This window comes from Pithys albifrons, chromosome 1 (genome assembly GCF_047495875.1).
Source record: "Pithys albifrons albifrons isolate INPA30051 chromosome 1, PitAlb_v1, whole genome shotgun sequence".
NCBI classification, from domain to species: Eukaryota; Metazoa; Chordata; class Aves; order Passeriformes; family Thamnophilidae; genus Pithys; species Pithys albifrons.
This window is the reverse complement of record NC_092458.1, coordinates 94,327,228-94,344,640: the sequence shown is the minus strand read 5'-3', so window position 1 is coordinate 94,344,640 and position 17,413 is coordinate 94,327,228. Positions and strand designations below refer to the sequence as shown.

The 17,413-nt window shown below is 40.6% G+C and overlaps 1 protein-coding gene across 1 annotated transcript in view; it reads left to right on the top strand.

Annotated features, from left to right (window-relative positions):
- Window positions 1–6,508: 6,508 nt before the first annotated feature.
- The window catches only part of COL8A1 (collagen type VIII alpha 1 chain), a 134,186-nt gene continuing 123,281 nt past the window's right edge, over window positions 6,509–17,413 (top strand). The window contains exon 1 of the mRNA XM_071561065.1: window positions 6,509–6,584. The gene's annotated coding sequence lies outside the window, so the exon portion shown is untranslated. The remainder of the gene's footprint in view (window positions 6,585–17,413) is intronic.

The window sequence follows — 17,413 nt, the reverse complement described above, 5'->3', positions numbered from 1 at the left end:
AATTTAGGACTACAGCTTTTTATCTGGTTGCTGTTGTCCAAATGTAAAATCTCACGTGTGCAAATCATAGAATCATGGACAGGTTAGGGTCTAAAGACCATCTCATTCTAACCCTCCTCTCATAGGCACGGACACCTTCCACTCTAACAGGTTGCTCAAAGACACATCCGAACTGGTCTTGAACACTGCCAGGGATGGGATATCCACAACTTCTCTGGGCAACATGTTCCAGTGACTCATCACTGTCACAGTAAAGAATTTCTACCTTATATCTAATCTATATGCTCTTGTAAAAAGTCCCTCTTCAGCTCTCTTCCTGGCCCTGCTCTGAATCTGGTCCAACAGGTCTACATGCTTCTCGTGCTGCAGGCCCAGAGCTGGATGCAGCATTCCAGGTGGGATCTCAAGAGAGTGGAGCAGAGGGAGAGAATCACCCACCCTGACCTGCTGGCCATGCTGCTTTTGATGCAGCCCAGTTGGCTTTCTGGGCTGTGAACACACATTGCCAGGTCATTTTTAGCTTCTCATCCACCAGCACCCCAAAGTCCTTCACCTCAGAGCTGCTTTCAATCCATTCTCCACTCAGTGTGCACTTTTGCTTGGGATTGTTCCGATCCTGGTGCAAGATTCTGCCACTTTGTCATGTTGGACTTCATGAGGGTCACAAGGGCTCAGGTCTCAAGCCTGCCAAGGTCCCTCTGGATGGCAGCAGTTAGTCACCACAGCTGGTTTTGCAAAATGGAGCGTGGTGTCTCCATGAAGCTCCCTGCTTATGCATTCAGTGACTCACAATTAATCATTCACAGAGTGTGCAAACACACCCCATGCTATGCAAATTACGTGAAGTGCCTCACATATTGCTGACAGTACCAGAGAGGCTGGGCACACAAAGCAGTATTCCTATTGCAACTACAGTGGCTACCTCCAGCAGTGCATTTGTTCCTGTATTGTAAATGCCAAAAAATTAGTAAACAGCTTTGATGGTGCATGGAACACAACATAATTTCAGTACTTTCAGAGGAGCAATAGGTCTAAATGATAATAGAAGAAAAAGGCAGTAAAAGGTTACTTTTTTTCACTATGCCTTTGATAAACACAAGCTAAAGCTCTGTTGAATAAAATGGAGCTAATGTTTTTGTGTTTCAAAGCAGAATCACAGTTGAAAAGGTTTCTACGGAAATGAAGGAAAGAGGCCAGAAGAAAATTATGTTTTCTTTTTCCCTTCAAATGGACAAGCTTTGCAGTGGTTATATAATATTTAAGTTACCGAATACGGAACATTACTCTGTTCAAGAATAAATGGTTCACATATGCAGAATGGTTCAGCCAAATTTACATTCTGTGGATAAAAGTTTATTTATAAAATTACACATGCAGCACAACCAAAATGAAGTAGGGACAAGCTATGACAGCTCTTCTATGATATGTACAATATCAAATCTTTCATGAAGCTACTAAACTGGCATATACAGATTCCATATGTAGCTAAAGTCACAAGAAGCAAAACTGACAGACAAGAAACAAGTTTGTCACTGCAGTGTTTCTGCTTCATTTTTGCAGGCCATGGATAAACTAGGTGGATCTGCAGAGACAGTATACTAAAACAGATCTTTTGAGACACTGGTGAGACAGCAGAAGAAACTAAAGAAATAGGATAAATGTTCAAGAGAGGCATCTTCTAGCTCTGCAGTTAGGGCAGCATTCTAATTCAGACCAGAAGGAAAAGCAATGATTAACAACTTTAATAAAGTCAATATAAGTGGAGCCTACATAAAAACTTTCAAATGCATGGCTTTCTAAGCTGCTGGAAAGGTTGAATAAATTTCTCAGTGTGAAAGCTCCAAAAAAAATTTCTTCGAAATTGGCTTGCATGCATATTTCTTTGAAACTTGAGGACAGAGCCACATAGGAAAAATACATGGGCTGTACTGAAACTTACTGCACTTGAACTTTGCATTATATAATGCGTTAATTTACAATTTACCATGGTGACCTCCTTAGGCATCTTCATACAGTCAACATAAAAGGGCTAATAAATCAAGAAAGAGTTTTGTATTTTACAACTGACTGATATCACCTTTCAATCACTTCTTTTTTTATTTGTTTCAATTTCCAGGTAAGAAAGCAGAGATTGAAGAAGCAATTTCCCTGGAGGTAAATAAACAGCTACCATATGGGGGTTAAACCTTTGCTTACGGTCCAGCTGCATCCTGTTTCAGGTGCTGATTTCTTCCTCGTACATATATCCCTATGAACCTGTATCTCCTCCTGAAATTCCATCTTCTCCTCCATGAAATGGTTGTAATAACCAGTCCAAAGGGATAGATGCCTATTTATTTGTGTTAAAGTAAATATTTGTATATCTGGATGATAACCAAGTGGGAAACAGTACCTGGGAGCTTTCATCCTTACACCTTTTTGTCTTTTTCTAAGCCTCCTAATTGAGTACAGCAGCAGCAGCACCAAAACTCTCAGTTTTCTTGAAGGGTTTGTGAAAACATATTCGAGTTTTAAAGAACCAGGAACCCTTAAATCTCAGAAAAGCATTTCTCTGCACTCCGCAACTAAGAGCTAAATATTACAGAAGGAAGATCAACATCAAAGCACAAGAGATGAAGAATACGTTTTAAAAGTGAGATTTTTTTTTCCTTTCCCTTTGCAATTTTTCAACCATTCCAATGTAAAATAAGTATAGAGTCACTGCAAAGCATAGTATTGTCTATGTCCTTGACATTACTTGCAAATAATAGGGTATTAAAAAATCTAGGCAAACAGTTATAACCTTAAAATCTGTTTTCAAAGCTTTGGAGCTCAGTGAGTGCTACAAAAAGGCAAGTTACAGCATATACAGCTTAGTTAGTGTTAGGTTAGGCATGTGCACATTTATGTTTTGGTAGGAGCAGTAAAAACATTCTTCATTGTGGCTGCGGTTTCTAACACTTGGCACCAATCTGACTTATAAAGGGTGGATATGTTCTGTTGAACATCTCCTGATAAATTTTTTGCTTGTCTATAAGCAAGAATGGAATAATTCTGCCCAAGAGCTCTGAAAGTTATGACTATCTGAAAGAAGCATCTTGCTGAGTTACAAAAATAATCGTACTTTTAACTGAAAACCTTCATCATCAGCCTTGTTCTCATTACAAAAATCCCGTGGAAACAAAAGTGTGTTTAATCAACCATTACAGAAATTACTGTTAAAGAAATAATTCTATCATGATCACATATATTCTTACCTATTATGTTGATTAGAGGGCATTCATGAATGCTTCAACGGCAAATAAAGTATACAGAAAGTATATCAACATATATTGCAGATGCAGATTAAATTAATTTTTCCTTTCACAGTAATCAGACAAAGGAAATCATTGTTATAGATGCCATACAGCAATAACTTAATGCATGATAAACAATTTTCATGCAGGGATACAAAAATTTCAGTGTTGCCAGTGGGAGGAAAACAAGTTTTCCGAAGTGCTTTTGGAATCTTACACATATTTAGTGAGCTTGGTCCATCCGACACTTTACAAGCTTGGATAGCCTTTGTGTAGATTTCTGTACATGTGAAATACTTCAGTTCTACTCCAAAAGACTTCAGAGAAACTGGATCAGTCACCACAAAAGGGTGGGGTTTTCATTCTGTTTCTCTCAACAGCATAAGGCCAATTCATCTACTCCTAAAGGTTTGAATTTACAGTCACATTTTTACCTACAAATCTTGACTTCTCTCATAGATAAAATATCATGATTCCTGTTTTACAGCCGAGGCCACTATAAGGCAGAGAGAAGCAACTTCCTCACACTCCTATGGGGAGTTATTGTGGTGGGTCCCCAGGAAATTTCAAGCCTCTTGTCTTGCACAAAATGAACAAGATCATGCATTAATAGTGCAAAGTACTAACAAGTTTCCTACCTATGAATGGTTACAGGAAAGATAACCCCAGCAACGAAGAACAAAAACACACCAGAGGAATCAGCTAAACTGCCGAGAGCCTACATTAGGCACTGCATTACACAATTGCATCTGTGTTTGTCATCAAATTCAAAATCATCAAAAGTCTGAAAAACTGAGTTGTTTTGCCACTGTAATACCTCAGACATTTCTGGGAAGTCCAGATTTTTCTAAGAAATACAATACAGTGCTTATCAGTCACTGCAAAATTAGTGCAAACTGAGACAAGAACCTGCAAGGTTCTTTTAGCTCTCAGGGCCTTCAACACAAATAGTGAAGTTAAACTTAGAAGTTTTATATCTATATATTTCAATACTTCTAAAAATTATGAAAAGTGTATCCCATATGCATGTAAGCAACAGTCAAGCCACCAAGCTTTATGTACTTCAGCTCTTGGGATAACCAGCAAATAATAAAATGGATATAGAACACATACAAATACAGCAGCCAGGTAAGAAACCAGAGCTCTGTCATCATGATTAGGAAAAAATGCAATCAATCACCATGACAGCTGAGAGGACAACCATTCCATTTCATGGCAGCCCTCTAGATTACCAAAGTAAAATTTGCTTCAGATTTAATTAAAGCAAATTGATGTTTCATAAAACCAGAAATTGTCAGTGTGTCATTCTGAGACTTTGATATGACTTTCCTTTAAAAAAAAAAATTAAAATTGGCCTTTCAGTTTTGTTTTGTTGCTCCAATTCTGAGCAGAGGCTTAATTCTGACAGAACATGGATCTGAACTCAGTCACTCATCCTCGCATCTTTCTGTAGTCACTCCTTCTCCATCTTCAAATCTTTCCCAGGGAAAAGCTTTGTTAAAATCATTCGTGCTTCTGACGTGCTTCTCCCCCTGGACGACAGGGACACTTTTTGTTCAGCTGAGTATTTTCTGTGTCCGGCTCCATCGCCGCAGGACTGGGCTGGAACGGCAGACACGCAGACGCATCCCTGCGACTGCCCCGCGGGACTGAGCCCGTCAGGGGGCTGCGAGATGGGGCTGTTCACGGCGAATCGCGACTTTAATCATTCCCTCCGCCTCCCCCACATCACGGATTTGTCTAGACACGGAACAATTTTCCCCAGGGCAGGTCATCCTCCTCGGCTCTTCCCCCTCTGAGTCGGACCCACCGGGGGTAAGGTGACGCGGGAGGCAGAGCCTGTGGCTCCCAGGTGCCTCTTCCCAGAGACAAGACCCCGGCACGCCGCGGGGGCTCCGGGTACTGCCCGGCCGGGATCCTCGGGATCCTCGGGAACCAGGGAGTCCCGGGACGCGAACCAGAGACCCCCGGGACACGAACTCGCGGCCCCGGAGCCCCGCGCCGCCCTCGGGTGGGGGACGGCGCCCCCTGGCGGCAGCCCGGAGGCCGCGGTGCCGTGGCCGGAGATGGCACCGCCCCCGGCGCTCTCCTCGCCCCCCCGGCGCTCTCCTCCCGGCGTTCTCCTCTCCCCCCGGCGTTCTCCCCCGCCCCGGTGTCACCCCGCGTGCTCCGGCCCCGCTCCCTGCTTGGCGCAGGAGATGCTGCTCCCACCCCTCGGCTTTCCGCGGGCGGCGCCTGTGCCGGTGGCAGGCGGGGCTGTTTGCGTAAATGCCTCTCCCACGTGTACGGAAAGGCAACTTTTCCCGTGTGACCAAATGTTTGTGTAAGAACAGGGGAAGGAACAAATTAAATCTGCCTCGTTTTCGCAACCCCACGGTGTCCCCCGTCTGTGCAGTGCTAAGGGACAGGCATGACACTGGCTGCGTTAGAGCCTCTCTGAGCCCCACCGGTGACCCGACCTTGCCGGGCGGCACTAGAGACTTGGGAGCCACTGACATGGCAACGATTCCCAGACCTTACAGGCCTTCCTCCGCGGCTTCTCTGTCACAGCGAAACAGAGATTGTAGGAAAGGTTTCCATTCAAAGGCAGCAGTTAACTGCAGCATCCCATCTGGGTACTCCACAGCCTCCTTTTTACAGCCCTTCACGGCCAAGCGTTGTAATAAGCTGGCCAGCCTGCTTGCAGCTGATGCTAGGTGAAAATTAAGTCAGTGTGCTTTGATTCCCCTATAAGCTGTTGTAAACGTTTCATGATGAGCTGCTAAACTCCACTGAAACCGGAAAATTTTGAGGCTATTCCAGCATCAGAAGGGATGTTTGCAGAGTCAGGTGCAGACAAGTGTGCTGCCTGTGTTTCCAGATGCCTGGACATGTGCTGCTCTGGGAGCCGCTGGGATGTGCGAGCTTGGGATTGACGCCTGCGCCACCAGACCACAGCCATGTATCCAAATGGATGCCAGTCTAAGCTGTCACCAGCCCTTGTGGTTTGGAGTTTGGGTGGAACTACCATCACTATGCAGATACACCCCAAAATCCTTGTAACTCAGCTGTGGTTTTTTAAAACATTGGGAGAAAAAAAAATAAAAATGAAAAAAAGCACATTTGGGTTAAAAAACAGAACATTTTTTTCTTTCAGTCACTGAAACAGCTACTAGCACTTGGGTGGAGGGCAAATGAGAAGCAACACTTGATCAAGTGACTGCACTTGTTTGCACAACACAAGAACTCTACAGATTTCATTGGATCTATTCGGTCTGAACTCATAACAAGAGGGTGGTCTCCAAGTCCTAATCTTACAGAAACCTGCAGGTATGTGTGCATGGGTTACTGCTTTGTTCAGCTCTCCTCTTTTTTGCCATGTTCAATTTTGACTGGAATAAGTAATGTTTGAAGCTTTTTAACATTAGTTTTATCAGTCATGAAGCAAAAATTGTTGCTTACTATGCAACCGAATCATATTAAGGATACTTAAACTGTCAAGAAAGGTAACCCTTCTTTATCCATTGGTTCTGGGAATTGGGCCTTAAACCATGAATCCAGCTGGAACTGAATATAGTTTAAGGGTAATTCCTGTCCTGGTTAGACTGTTGAGGGATAGGTAAGGAATGGTTAGAAATGGAAAACATGAATTAGACTCCCTCAGCTGCTCCTTTAAGTTTTGGGTTGTTATGTTCTATGGGAGATGAAAAGGCAGACTGGAAAAAGACACATTTTGTTTATGCAATCCTGATAATGGCATAAGTCCATGTGTGAAGGATGAGTGTAGCGGTTTTATACTCCCACGCTTTTTTTAAAGATAATACATCCTCTTGTTTTAGACAAGAGCTCAGATACACATTTTCAGGCTGAAGGAGCTGTATGTGCCAGAAGACAGCATCCTTGGGAATCATGGTGCACAGGAACAGCATGGAAACCAGGCTTCACTGTTTCTGAGGATTCAGCACAGAAACTTTGTTGCTGATGGAATAAGGAAATAATTTCTTTTTTAAATGCATACAAAGTGATCTCTTCTTCATCCCAAATAGTATCTGTACACTGGAACTAGAAAAAATCTCCTTTATTGTCTAAGTGGGGCTATTACTTTAAAATAAAAACAATTGAAATAATTTTAAGATGTACAATAGCCCCTAGGTCTACAAAACATCTGGATCATAAGATTTCAAAGAACACAGTTCAGAAAGCATATCTTAAAAAGCATAGGGTTTAAGAATTAAGGGAAAAAGAAAATAAGAGGAGCAGGATGTTCAGTATTTGTTTGCAACTGAACATTTACATCAAAGTTATTCCTTCAGTCAATCTGCCACCTAAGAAGTATCAAATTTTGCCACTGTAGTGTCATCTTTGGAGAGAGGAGCTTTCTGCCTGCCTGCCTTGCCACTCCCAGTGACACAGCAGCTTCTAATATTCCAGGAACTTCTCACTTGCTCTCTATGCCTTTCATTTTCTTTTTTTTTTTTTTTTTGGTCTCAGTCCGAATGTGCTCACCAGATGCAGTGACAGTTAAACAAAAACACCATAAATAAAAATAGGCCAAAGAAAGCTCTAGCTAGATACAGTATTTCCCAGTGGCTTCCTTTCCAGTGCTTGCTGAAATGAGTATGTAACAAACTCTGCTAACCTGTGAAAGTTCCAGAGACAAATTCATAGAGATTCTGAGCTCCATGCAGTTCTAGGCAACTGTTGTGTAATGGTCAATCTAAACATTCACCTGAATAAATTACTAAGTGCACTTGGTTGCTTTTTGTCTGCCTCATTTTGCTTGTAATTCATGCAAGTTTGTAGAAATAAACACATGTACAAGAGAACATTGGTGATGGCAAGGTTTTGTAGACTCTTGTGAGAAGGTCTGTCTGCAATGGAAACATTCACATACCCATGCTGAAAATTAATTTTAAGCTTGAGAGTGACCCATTCAGGACCAATGAACTTTTCAGCAGACTCAAGAAACAAACATTCAGTTCTTTGAGGAAATGGTTTGGAAGTAACTCATAGGCTGGAAGGTACATACCCATCTGAACCATTCACCGAACACTTCAGAATAACCAATTAATCCTAAACTGGTTTTCTGTATTGCTGAGTTTGAGCAATGCTGGGGTTGAGTTGTGAAGGGTATCTGGTTGGGGGACTTCTAGCAGCGGGTAAAGTATGTGAAGGGAGGATGAAGCTGAAAGATGCCCCTAACCTCTCCATTCATTGAAAATCTGAGTAGGGGCAGTGTCAGCAGACATGCCCCTGGAGAGGAAACCCCTGATGGGTCAGATAAGATATGTGAAGGGAGAAACAGACTGGAGACCACAAAAGAAATAAAAGCTGAACTACTGAAGTGGAACAGGTGTGAACTGTCATGTAACTACTTTTCTGTGAGGTCTGTCACTTATCCAAGGCTCTGTTGCACTCCCATGTGATGTATTTACCACCAGCTCTGCAGAATTGCCAAATCATATGATGAAACTACGGGAAACACAAGCTAAGGGAATAAATCTCAGATCACTTCAAGCTGCATTTCAGGCTCTTTCCCTCCTCCCTTCCCTTTCTGTAATGGTTCTTTTTGAACACATGTTTCACACTCTAAACCCCCAGGGTCTTGATATGCCAGGCAGGAAATGATACCCTGTGCATCTGTAAGACCTGTGCCTTGTAGCCCCAGTGGTGTTTCATTAGCAACAGCTTAAAAATTGATTTAAACATTATGTTCATTGCACACAAACACTTCTCACAAAGCCTACTGTTCCCATTGAGGCTAAAAAATTCCATTGTATGCGTAATCTTTTATGAGTGCATTCTTCGAATACTTTATTTCTTAGAACTGTAACAGTTCTGTTTATAAAAAGGAATGATACTGATAGCAATGTTAGGAACTTTCAGAAGGGACCACTTAGATCTTTAAATTTCCATATTAGTCCTGTTTCAAGAAAAATACAAAACAAAACAAAAGGCCTCAATTACATAGTTTAAATTCTTTAAGAAACAGCTTCACATGCCAGGCTAAGAGGATAGAAAAACCAGTCTTTACCCTCTTGGTCAGATCTTGCAGCCCTCTGAGGACAGCTTCACATCGGAGTTTTTCATTGGGCACTATGGTAAACTGGTTTTTAACTACTCAATCAGGTTTTCATGTTGGACTGAGATATTTAGAGAAGACAGCAAGCTGAGAGGTGACAGGAAGCATAGAGCTGACTGCTTTCTGAGTTGCATAGGGAGTGAGGGAAAAAAACCCCAGGGATCCACTGTACGTCTGCCAGGATCTGTGTCCAGAGAGACAGACGGAATGGTATGCCTACTATCCTCTTTGAAATATCTAGACACTTTTTAACATGAGTTGTTGCTACTGAAACAACTGCAGTGCAGTACTTCAGGACAGGACCTTGGGGACTGATCTGACCACCTGAGTGCTGTTCAGAATTCCCTCATTTCCAGCACAGCAGCTGTGAAAGTCTAGTAGTCAGTTGGTCTGAATTACAATTTCCATTAATTTAGAAAAAACATTCTCATTTTTAATTAACATCCTGTCTCTCAGTTTAATGAACAACAATGTTAAATAGGATATTGATTTAGCTGTTACAGTTACCAACTAGTCAATCTGAAGTAAATATTCCCTCAGGGAAGTATTCACACTGCCACAACGCCACATGGCGGAAACAGGGCAGTCAGGAGTGACATGGGTGACCCACTTCTGTGGGCTTCACTGTACAGCTGGTAATGGCTGTAGTCTTCTACAAATCCACTGAGAAATGAGGACACATGGGAGAATGGGGTTAATGCTTTACTGTGTTATTTCTTCAGAGGTAACTATCCAGTGACTGAAAAGTATTATGTCACTGGACAGGTGGACAACTAATTTCAGAATTCAGTAACTAAATAGTCAGAGCAAGAAACAGATATCTGACATCCCTCTTTACAGAAAAAATATCTTTCAATGGCTCATTACAGCTTGTCAGAACTGAGTACAGATTTAAGAGTTCACTTCCTACAGAGGCATTGCACTAGATTAGAAGTAAGGGCATTAAAAGTTTTCAGTGCTCAAAGTCTCAGTTGTTACAGATCAGCACTTCATGGACATATTAAGATATTTCTCTGCTCTACCTGAGCTCCTTCTATAGCACTTTTTTTTAATACTTTTTTCATATTTGCTGAGACTGTTTTGAAGGGAAATAGCAAAATATACTGCCACAGTAAACCTTTGGAAAGAGTGTGCTAGACAAAAGTACTCAGAGTGACCCTGAAGTATAATATTTGAAGAGCTTTGCTAAAGTTGCTGCATAGATAATACAGGAGCCCCTTTTTGCCATGACATCTAAGTCATGGCACAGTGAATATACCCTCCATAACATGGCAAAATGAATATACTGAATAACAGAAAAGAAAAATAAGTCCTTTTGACCATGTGATTACCTTGTTCTGCTTCAGCTCCCTCTTTAATTCTCACTGTATTTTCTGTTTCTTTCCACATCAAGCCATCCAAAACAGGTTTATTAATCACTGCACAGTTAAACAGTAATACTTTGTAAGATTCCCTCCAGTTCGTCTAGTCTGAATGCAAGCATTCACAGTACAGTCAGTCTAGAGTTATAGATGGGACTGCATGCCTCTATTACCTCCTAGTCCAATTTAGAAACACTCCACCTGAATTAACAGTTGTATGATGCATATGGGTATCCAGTGAAGGGAAGCAAAAGAATTGTAGCTCCAACATCAAGGCACAACCATTTAAATTGAATGCTGCTTGATCTTTCTGATGCCTTCACCTAAGAAAATCTCACTTTTAATTTGCTGATCTTCTCTTGTCATTTTCCTGGTTCACCTCTTACTCTGTTTCTGTAGGAGGAAATCACTCCTTATTCATAACTTCTGTTAAGTTTGGTAGCAACCCAGGTCTAGCTCATTTTTCCCCCTTTCACTTTGAGTGTTAGTCTGAATATGAATGAGTAAGTTTAGATTATTTATAAAAGCACTTGCTTCTCTTTCCTCACATTAAAACTAGTGCAAATAAAAAACATACCAGAATATATAAAATACTTAGAATACATGAAGTAGCCCTTTAGCCTCTAGGTGAGGTACAGTACCCTCAAGTGCTGTGCATGAATGACATATGAACCTGCTGGAAACAGTCCAGAAGAGGCAACAAGAACAAGTGGAATCTACACAGCAAGACCTACGAGGAAAAACTGAGCAGGCTGAAACTGTTTTCTCCAGTGAAGAGAAAACCAAAGGGAGAAGGAATAGCAATATTTCAATATATAAAGGGCTGTTGCAGAGTGGAGATATTCTACAGATTTTTATGCTCATTGGAAATAGCATTGATGGAGGAACAAGTTATTTATTGAGGTGAAAGGAAAGAAACTATCTGGTTTAGCTGGTTTTCTGTGATTCCATGAGAATTTCATTTAACCTTGGCATGGTCTGTCCTTTTCACTACAAACTCTTTCTCACTAGATTTAGTGCAGATTCCTTTATTCTATACTAACAGTTGTAACTATTTTGAAACATTTATGTTGCTATATTGAGAATGGTGAGCCAGAATACCTCATTTTCCTGGATTATCTTTGATTTAACTGTAGCTAAGCTTTTCCTAATTTTTCAGGCCTCTTCTCCTCCACTCATTCCTTCCTTCCCAATACATTGGCTAGGAGTATTCTTCTGCAGATCAGAAACCCAGTTAAAAGGTTCAGTGAGGGTGACTATTTCAAATCCATTGCAATCCTCACACAGGAACCTTTGTAATTAATGTCTACACTGTATATTCTGGCTGGCTGCAAGCTGAGCCAGCATTCCTAAGGGTAGCCAGCTCACTGTGTATCATGAGTTACTGTGTTAGGATGGTGATACATCCTGGATAAGGAGGTGTATTAACTCAGACTTATCTCTCTGGCAGTGCAGCCATCTAACTTTGAATTGGCTTGAAGAACTGGGCTGGGAAGCTCATTACTGCCCACAACAAAGCGGTTATCAGAGTTTCAGCACCTTTGCTTCCATTCTTAAACCACTTCCCTCAATGATTCTTTAAGAACTTGCAAGTTTAGCCATAAAATAGTAATGTTTAGCTCTTGCAGTGACATGGCACCTGTTACGTGATGGTCTGAACCGTAAGACATGCTGTTACTCTGTCCATGTGCATAGAGAGAGCAAATGGTGGCACATAAGGGATTCTGTTAGGGCCACATTCTTTTTCTTTAGCAGAGCTGGGACTAAAACATACAATTCTCAGCTTTACAGAACAAGCTTGCATAAAACTGCCCAAAACTTCAGTTCCTTAAGATTTCTGCAGAGTCACAAAATATATTTTGCAACTGCATGTTTTATGGGAGAAGTTAAAAATTTACTTTTGTCTTGCATCTCTGCTTTGTTGTGGGGGTGGTTTTTCCAGCTATTTGAAATTCAGGCAGCCATCAACAATGTCTGAAATATGTTTTAGAAAACAGCTCTTTCCTATTACAGGGGAGAAAAATAGCCAAAACCCCCAGACATCCTGATGTCCTTTTTGGTAGTAAAGCCTGGCCAGGTGATAAGGATGAAGATATCTTTCAAGAAGGTATTCTTTAACTCAGAGGTAATGAGAGCCATGAAGGGTCAGTGAACTGAAAAATGGCAGCAGGTCAAGAAACACCGTAAGAAAAAAATAAAAAGTTTATTTTTCACCCAAGAATTGGATATTCAAATTGTAATTGAATTTAGAAAGTAAAAATAGATGGGGGAGAGGGAGAGAGGAGGCAAAGCTGTTTTTTGTATCAAATTTATTGAGTTATTTGGATAGCACTATCAAAGCAAAATTGCTGCAGTTTCCCAGAACATTGTGGAAACTACAAATCTTTGTGTAGGAGAAACAGCTGGCACCAGCAACCCAGTTGATTGACAAGAGCAGAATTAACTGTAACCACTGCATTTTTACCCTTGTAAATCTCGTGCCACCCTTGCACAAGGCATTCTTACCCAGTGAATTTAATCAGCTGAGCTGTAACCATTTTGTTATAGCTATTCCTGCATAACTCCCTCCTGTGGACACTCTATTCTGGAACAATTAGTAAGAATAATTATTTCAAAAAGTCGGGTTTGTTCCAGAGCACAACGTCCACATGGGGGAGTTACGCTGAAGTAAAGCTATTTTTACTGTTGCCAGGTTAATCAATTCCCTATGTAAACAAACCCCATGACTCTGATAGTAAATTACTTTAATACAGATGTCTCTTAATGTTAAAGTTCTGCAGTCCGAGAGAATCAATCTTCCAAATGTAAGTGTATGGCTTCAAAAAACTGACCCTAAAAGAACACAGAAACACATTAATTCACTGATTTATGCATCATAACTCCAATTCTAAGTTGTGTGAAATGTAACAGAAATAACTCTACTATTAAGCAGCACTCACACACACACACTTTGGAGTGTCTTTGCTATCCCACATTACTAGAAAGCTTGGTGGGTGACAGGAGGAAAGGTCAACAGAGGGAAGGTAAATGCTATATGAAGATGTATTAAAAGTTCAATAGTTGCTACACTATGTTATAGAGATGCAGAGGCAAAAGTTTAATGCCATAACATGTTGTAGTTGTTCATGATTGCCATAATTTCCTAAGAATACTCTCAAAATGAGGTATTGACCCTTGTTCCTATACTCCTACTTATTCTGTAGGATGAGGATGGGGAGGAAGTAAGAACTGCCTCTTCTAGGGAAATAGCATTTTTCTCCCTAAACTTAGGACAGGACAATGGCAGTTTCCTAGTTCTTTTCATGGAAGCTTGCCCTACCATAAAAAGGATAAAGAGCAGGCTCTAGGACTGTAAATCCCACATGCAACAATGGCATGAAGGAGAGTTTTCTGGAGCTCTTTTCCTGTGTTAGGCTCCTCCTGAAGTCTTCACAAGTCCAGAAAGAGAATAGTCTCTCTGTCGTGAGTTTCACTCAGTGCCTGTAGATAGAACATATCTGTTCAGTATGAGAGAAGAGCTGTAAGAATTACCAACAGCATGATCACTACAGCCAAATGGCTTGGTAAGAGATCATCATCAAGAGATTGTGAAATCAAGAGATTTATACGAAAATGTTTGCAAAGTGTTCAAGGACTATGCATTAAAACAATCCTGATTTATTCAACAAAGCTGTTAAAATTATTTATACAATGGAAGATGCAGACAAGAATATTTGCCAAGACTTTCATCCTTACATCATCATCATCATGGCTGGGCTTTGCGAACAAAGATTTGGGAAGGGCTCTCCCCAAGTGGGTGTGCCCTTCCAGCCTGTGCAGTGGATTTTTTAGGTGAGGCACAGCATGCACAGAACTGGCCCCACCCTTTAACTCCTCAGGTTCATCTGCCACAACCGAGTAAGCTTGGACAGTGACAGTGAAGACCTCAGGACTAGAACCTACAGTCCCTGGTATTCCCAGGAGGTCTCCCTTCCAAGTACTAACCGGGACTGACCCTGCTGAGCTTCTGAGAGCTGACGGGATTGGGTGTCAGGGAGGCATTTAACTGCCCATCCTTACATAATAGAAACATATGCACACTCTAGAACACCACACAGAACATTTCTACCCCAGTGGGTGCAGACTGGCCCAGGCTCATTGTGCTTGTACTGTGAATATGCAGGGCAAAAGCCGGTCAGAGTCTCAAATCCTTTTTTTCGTACTGTTGCCTCTCAAAAAACAAAAAAAACCCAAGCAAAAACTCCCTAACAATCCCCCAAAACAAAACAAAAAAAACCACAAAAACCAAACACCCCTAAACCCTAGAACAGTATAAAGCAAGTAATCTAAAAAGAAAAGAAAATTCTTTCTCCCATCATTTCCTACAGAAGTCTTTTACCACCTACATTTCTTGCTCCTGGATGTGTCCACAGAAATACTAAGTAAGCAACATTTTATCAGTACTTCCTATAAACCTCTGTGCATGCAGCTCTCTCACTTCTTCTGGTACTCCTGTTCAATATACCACTTTCTGTCTTGTCTCCCAGTAGGGATGGCATAATTACAAAGAAAAATAGATCAGCAGCTGAAAGTCTATTCTTATATGAGACCTTCAGCTTTTTATTTGACTTTAAGTAGAGAATTCTGATTTTGGTCATCTTCATTATATATTTTGACTTGTCTAACCTGAAAAGTATTGCTGACACATTTGGATCATACAGAGAAAGAAGATCAGTCACATTTCTGACACACCTCAGACATTGCTGTCAGCCTCAGATAGAAAATATATACCTCTGAAAGTCTGTGTTCACACAGATTCTGTTTGGCTTCATGTAGAGAAAGAAATTACAACAAGCACAATTTAAGGAGTGACGGTCTCCTGATTTGCTGTCTTAATTCTGACCATTACAGTGAATCCTGATGTAAGTTCTTTAATGTCTTTGCTTTTCCTAGAATGTGTTCATTCATTCTAGGGGTCACATTTTGAGCTTAGTCCCCATGTTCAGCACCATCAAAAGAAGAAGCAGGTACTCAATGCTTTGGAATGCAAAGTGGCTTGCTTTGAGACCCAAACGGAGGGATTGCCAGAATGTAAATAATTCTGAAATTTTGAGACTGATAAGCATAAGGTGTTAACACTAACTTTAACTGGAGATGTTACTCTTCAGTATTTCTGAACATCAGCCTGAAAAATCTGGAACTGAACATACTGAACAGGTAGTAGTACAGTCTCTTTGGTGTGATTTTCAATACCAATGAAATAGGGGCACCAGTCTTTACATAATTAAACTATCTTAAACTGGAATTAAGATTTTGTGGCATTCTCAAAAGTTTAGGCTACCTGTACAAATTAGAAAAAGTAATTTAAATTCCCCAGCCTTTATTTTGTACTGTTCATAAGGTGATTCATAAAATCAAAGCTTGTGTTAATTAGCAAACAAATTCAGCCTCAGCTCAAGAGAAATAGTAACAAAGATCTCCAGGAATTATTAATATGTTTGCAAGCTACTTAGATAACTCATAGATTAAATGAATATGCTTTTTCACAAAAAAAGGGGAAATAATAAAGGAAGAAAACACCCTGACTTTCTGTCTTCACCTTCAACTTAAGACTCCAGATGGTTCTACATAAATATTCAGACCCTTTTAACCTCTGTAATGGTGAGCCCCTGTGTAAGAATGTAAGGATGCTGAGGTAAAGCTGACTTTTTCCTCACTGGGGACTTTGATTACAAAGTTACTAACCGTCTCAAAATGTTCTAAATAGGTTGAATATCCTACAAACAATGCAATGAAAATAAAGATGTCATAGAGAAAGTAAAAGGATCAGAGTAAAAACTTCATGCCTCAGAGATGTCAACCTAAGACTGCTTAGGGTGCCAACCTAAGAGATGGAAGTGCAGCTGATGATTTTACTGCTCATTTCAAATTGTCCAAATCAAAACACCTCAGAACCACCCAGTTCCATCAAATAATAAAGCTTGGTGACCTGCTTGAGAAGTAAACTCTCAGGTGAAAATAAGTAAATTCAATGTGCCTTCCAAAACAACAGATTTGATTTCTTTGACAACGATTATGTTTCTGGAATGGCTTTGCATGCATTTCCTTATATGGGCAGATTTGATTTCCTCTAAAACTTCATTTCAATGGATATATCCTGCAAGTCAGAAGGAAGAAGGACCAAGGCAGAGCAAGTGTATATCTGTAAAGAAAATCAAATTGCCCAAAACATCCACTGAAATATCCTCCAGACCAAATGACAATATTTAGTGCATATACTGTATTTTTCTTTTCCCTATGCTGTTAAAAAAGATTAACTACTAAAACTGCCTGACAGTCCTGAAGATAAACAGCAGTACAGATTATAGACTGTTTTTAAATGGCAAAGAGAGGATGAACAACATAAAGGAGGCTGTCCTGACATGTCTTACAGGTAGACAGTCTCGCCTTTCCCCGTGTTCTTTGCATAAACACAGATGAACTGATATTTATGAGTTTAGTTCTTCTGCTTACTAGAAAATGAAGACAGTTTGCCTAAGACATTTAACAGTCTAAATTTAAGTCATATGCAATTGCTGTAGCTTGTAATGTACTGAGAAATTGCAAGTTGTCATCTGTACAGACAACACTGACAAAAAGGCCAAGTGGAAGAGCAGCATGTCAGGTGCCACACAGTAGTGAAAGACATTTCAGCTTCCAATTTACAGCTAAAAGGCAGCAGGAGTTTCAGTCTGACT